The following is a 6,000-nucleotide window of genomic DNA, read 5'->3' as shown; positions in this document are numbered from 1 at the left end:
GGGTTCAATGGAGGAGTAGAGGGCAGAGGACAGTGTCAGAGGGGACCCTGGACATTGACACTTTGGAACGGTCGGAGGGACCTGGATCAGAGCTGGAGGAGACAATCAGGGATGGAGTGGCTGGGGGTGAGCGAGCATCGAGAAGGAGGGACCCGAGGTCTAGGAAGCATGGGAGGGACTCGGGGACACAGGCAGTACCCCGCCCCCATTTCAGTCACGAGAGATGAGCGGTGCCAGAGCACCGATCACCGGGATCAGCCGTACACTGCACGTGTTACAGGAAGCCAGCACTGATATCCCCTAAATACACCTCCATCCACCTTACTACTACCCCACTGCCAGCCCCGCTCCTCCAACCAATCACCCTCTACTACCTAGAAGGCAAAGACGCTAAAAGCAAATACAGGGCAATCTTAGAAGAAAACCTGTTGGAGTCTGCAAAAGACTTTACTCTGGGGCGGAGGTTTACCTTCCAGCAGGACAACGACCCTAAACATACAGCCAGAGCTACAATGGAATGGTTTAGAACAAAGTATATTCATGGCCCAGTCAAAGTGCAGACCTAAATCCAATTGAGGATCTGTGGCAAAACTTGAAAATTGCTGTACACAGATGCTCTTTATCCAATCTGACAGAGCTTAAGCTATTTTGCAAAGAAGAATGGGCAGGCAAACATGTCACAATTGTGTTGGTCTATTACATAAAATCCCGAAAAAATACATTTATGTTTTTAGTTGTAACATGACAAAATGTGGAAGATTTCAATAGGTAGGAATACTTTTTCAAGGCACTGTATGTAAACCCTAAAGCTAATATTCTGTCTTGCTTCATGTATCACTGTGTACATTTCTGCAAATGAAAACAATTATTATATAATTATTGTGAAATGTTTCTACATTTTGTAGTATCTGGACATTCCGCCAGCATTGTTCCTCTACAATGCACTTTCTGTTTCAGGCTGTCAGTGCAAAGATTGTTCTCCGCAACTACCAGCAGCATTGTCCACCTACCATGTGCACTCCTTTATTGGGACCACATGATGCAATGCCCACTCCTTCTGCATTGCCCTCTCCTTCTGCATTGCCTTCTCCAGTTTGATGCCAGCTCAAACCATTGTTCAAGTGTTAACCACTTCAACACCGGGCACTTTTACCCCCTTGCTGCACAGGCCAATTTTCAACTTTTAGTGCTGTCACACTTTGAATGACAATTGCGTGGCCATGCAACACTACACCCAAATTAAATTTTTATCATTTTTTTTCACACATATGGAGCTTTCTTTTGGTGGTATTTAATCACCACTGGGTTTTTATTTTTTGCTAAATAAACAAAAAAAAAAAAAAAAAACAGAAAGTTTTTCTTAGTTCCTGTTTAAAATGTATTCTGCTACATTTCTTTGGTATAAATAACCCAAATCAGTGCATATTGTTTAGTTTGTAGGAAAGTTACAGAGTCCACAAACTATAGTGTGTGTATGTGTATGTATGTATATATATATATATATATATATATATATATATATATATATGAAAATTGTTCAATCCTGATGTACTGTATCTCATTTCTTTGAGGCTCGAAAATGCCAGGACTGTACAAATATCCATCAAATTACCCCTTTTTGGATAGTGGACAGTCCAAGGTATTTAGTAAGAGGCATAATGAGTTTTTTGAAGCTGTATTTTGTTGTTTTTGGTGTCATTAGGCCCCATTGTTAGTGGTGTCATTGGGAGGAACTGTACCCCATCGTTGGTGTCATTGGGCGGAAGTGTGCCCCATGATTGGTGTCATTGGGAGGAACCGTGCCCCTTTGTTAATGTCAGTAAATGAAACTGTGCCCCAAGGGCCGGACAAAAGCAAGCAAAGAGCCGCAATTTTGAGACCATTGTTCTAAATCATATCTTGTGGATTTCAAAAAAGATCAAAGTAAAACATATTCATTCATTTATTATTGATCGATTTATTAATAAAATATACAATGTGGCCCTGCTACTTAAAAGTTTGGAGCTCCCTGATCTAGATGATGTGTTCCATCCTACAAAGAACAGCACTAAACCCTCTGGCAGCTAATGAACATGAGAGTATAAGTACAGTCCCCATATCAAACTATGCACACCCTGCATACAGCTGCAGCTTAGCAAGCCAAGTAATATTCCCTAGGGCAAGGGTGAAGCATCTGTCCCCCTCCCCTCATCATTTCCTCTTTGAACTTTACAAATTCTTTGCGAGGTGGAAATATTTCTCCCCCAGCACTATTCATGACTGTGTGGCGCTGGCTGATTCCATCTCCAATACAAACGTTGCCTGTCAACAGTTACCAGACTTGGTGCTCAACAAACCGACCTGTCCTACAACATTTCTTCATATGAATGAAAACAAAGCCAATTCTGCTTTTCAAATCAATCAGATTCTAAAATAGTGAAACTCCACCCAAAGCTTTGTCATTTTGTAGTGGGGGTGGTTAGGACCTCTCTTGGGATTTTACTGCCATCAAGGGCAAATGTCGTTTGAAATGATTTTAAGATTTTGTTTGCTTTTAACATTTGATTTAGAAATAAATGTAATTTCCCGAACAAAAAATACATTCACTGTTAGAAATTCCTTGTTCGAGAAAAAAAAATTCTGTTCAGCTCCTTCAAATTTTCTGTGTGGTCAAAAACAGATGTCATATTTTCTCCACAATTAGAAAATCAAACGCTTTTAAAATGAAAAAATGTGAACAAAAACTCTACTAGTGTCTGGCCAGCTTTGCTTTCACTTCCTACCCCAGTGACCACACAGGAAGTGAGGGATAACCCTGATCATGGAGACACAGACAAACGTAAAAAGCTGACAGAGGTTCTAACCATTCCTCTTCAAAAACAAGAACAATGTTTTGTTTTTTTGTTTTGTTGTGTTTGGTTTTTTTTTGCTTTGCTTTTTGCTGGAGTTTCGTTGTACACACGTGGGGGAGGGGAATATGGGATCCACTTGAAGTGGCATTTTCAAAGGCTATGTGGAGCAATGTAAGGAAATCTGATTGACTGCAACAGGCAACAAGTCCAATTCCTTCTTTAGTTAGGCAGTTCTCAGTACTGAATCCTTGGCCCTCATGGGCACATATGTGTGGCACATGAGCATCATAGCACCCCCTCCCTGTTGCTGCACATATTTTTTATGTGGTCATCAATAGTTTAAATTCTTTAGCGTACCATTTCCAGAAGGGCAGGACTGAAAGTGTCTGCAGGATCATCCTCCCCAGATGGGCGCTCAGATTGGCAGTCTCTGCCCTTTAGTGTAGGGTGACCAGACATCCCCGGTTTCCGGGGACAGTGCCCGGATTGAGGACACTGTCCCCGAACCAAGTCTGTCCCCAGTGTTGTCCCCGGATTGGATTTGAACAGGGGCTGGGGCCATTTCAAAGACAGTCACTGCAGAATAAAAAAAAAAATCAGAATTACACCCCCCTGCTCTGCCGCTCCTACTAGCTTAGGGGGTGGGGGTGTATTTTTTTCATTATCTGTGCTCCTTTCTGATGATCATGTGCTGGTCGGAGCGGAGAGAATATTTCTTCAGTTTTGGGGTGCATGCCCGTTCCGCTCCTGCTCGCATGTTCTTCAGCCTGGCTTAAGTCCCGGCCAGTCACCTGCTCATCTCCTTGCCTTCCCTGGTGGAGTGATCTTCCTCCGCTCCCCACCCAGTAGTAACCAGGGCCCTTAGAGTAAGACTTGATGGGCAGAGAGTCGCTAATTGCCGCCATTACTAGTAAAAAAAAATATGTCCCCGGATTTCATTTAAAAAATCTGGTCACCTTACTTTAGTACATTTGAACCCAATCCCTTGGATGTGGCCAGCACTTCAGCAGCCAGTGTGCAGGTCACCATTGGCAGCCATTGTTTACATTTTAACTATGGAGCCCTTGCTCCTTTGTTTATGTGGTTATCAACACTCACTGGTCTGCCCAAGAGGGGGGGGGGGGGGGGGAAGGACCTGTGTTGGGCACCAGAAGTCTGAAAATGTTCACTGCTGCCTGTTCTTTAATGTATAGTGACAATTGCACCTCCCTGTTTACCATACAGGTGTCACAAGAACATGAAGTGAGGGAAAATGTTCATAAGGGGAAAAGAAATTAAAAAGAAAAAAAAAACAACAACATTTCAACTCTTTCCTAGTGTATTCAAAATGATAAAAAGGGCTAGAATACACGTAAATCAATGCTTTTAGTTATCAAAGTTTAATTATGTTGACAATTGTTGTCCTTTAACCACTTGCTGTCCTGAAGCCGCATATTTGTGGTCTCAAGATCAAATTCTTATACCAGGATCCTGGCTGCTGCTGTAATCATGAACCTGGTGTCAAAACATTTAGCCAGTGATAAGCTTTCAGGTAAAACGGGTCTGAGCGGCTATACAGTCACCCAATCACAGGGCTCAGAAGGGGCCCCTCTCCCTCCTGCCATTGTTCCTGGGCTCTCCCATTCTACCAGGGGGGACCACTGTAAGTGGTTGGAGGAGAAGCAAGAACATCCATTCTTCCCCCTCCTCCGTGACTGAGGAAGCCAGAAGCAATTAGGATTTTGTCACTTGTGGTTTCGGGTTCTTTGTTTGCCCGATTGGTATCGGCCAGGGAGGCAGCCGATCAAACTGATCTGTGTTTGATCGTCTGCCTGGAAGGGCACAGGAGGGATCCAGGGTCTTATGGAAGCCAGATCTCTCAATAAAAAAGACCAGTCACTGTCCAAGCTATCACATGGGGTGTTGTTCATTCCTTATGATAGCAATATAGTAGAATGAAGAACATTTAAGTAAAATAAAAGTAAGTAAATTTAAGTAAAATAAAAATGTTTTAAAGCCCCCTGCCCTCCTGTGCTCACGCACAAACGCACACATCGGTCTGGCGTGCAGGTGTTGATGGTGATTGAACCACACATGTAAGGCATCACCATGAACGTCAGCGTGAGAACAATAATTCTAGCTCCAGAGCTCACGTTTAACTCTAAACTGGTAACCTATAAACACTTTTAAATCGCCCCTTATGGAAATGTTAAATATTGACATGTTTCGTACCTATATACTTGGCGCAACATCTTATTTTATATATTTTTTTTAAAAGTGTGTATTTTTAGTGGTTTTTTTTTATGTGCATTAACATTAATTTAAGTGTATTTTTTACTGAAAATTTACATTTAATAAACTGCTGCACAAATATTGTGCAACATAAAAATTTGCAACAGCCACCATTCTATTTTACAGGGCTTTTGCTTACAGAAAATGTATCATGTTTGAGGGTTAGGAAATACATTTTCTAGCAAAAAACAAAAAAAATGCTGATTTTAACATGTATGAGAGAAATATCAACATTGACCTGGACAGCAAGGATAAATTAAAATAAATAAAAGTGACTAACCACTTCCGGATCAGCTGCTGCAGTTTTATTGTGACAGGTTGGCTCAGCTGGGCAAATCGACGTTACCTTCCGGCGCTTTTCCTTTTGACCATTAGGGGCGTGCGCACGCAGCGTGTGCCCGGAGCCGATGCGAGTGCCCGGCGGGCGCAATCCCTGCTGGGCGCCCGCAATCGCTCGTAATAGAGTGAGAACAGGGATCTGTGTGTGTAAACACACAGATTCCAGTTCTTTTAGGGGAGTAGAGACAGATCGTCTCTTCATACTAAGTCTTCCTCCTAGACAGTCCCACCCCCCCTACAGTTTTAACAATGCCGAGGGAACACAGTTAACCCCTTTATCGCCCCCTAGTGTTAACCCCTTCCTTGCCAGTGACATTTTTACAGTAATCACTACATTTTTATAGAAATGATCGCTGTATAATTGTCAATGGTCCCAAAAATGTCTAAAAGTGTCCAATTTGTCCGCTGATAAAAATTGCAGATCTCCGCCATTACTAGCCGCTTGCCAACCGCCCTACGCCGATATACGTTGGCAGAAAGGCTTGTACAGGCAGAATCACGTACCTGTACATTGTCCTTTAAGAGGTGGCCAGCAGTCGCGTGCCCGCGGCAAGTTCCA

The sequence above is a fragment of the Lithobates pipiens genome, unplaced genomic scaffold (assembly GCF_037356315.1).
Source record: "Lithobates pipiens isolate NorthernLeopardFrog02 unplaced genomic scaffold, aLitPip1_a1.2 Scaffold_1, whole genome shotgun sequence".
Taxonomy (NCBI): Eukaryota; Metazoa; Chordata; class Amphibia; order Anura; family Ranidae; genus Lithobates; species Lithobates pipiens.
This window is presented reverse-complemented; position numbering follows the sequence as displayed.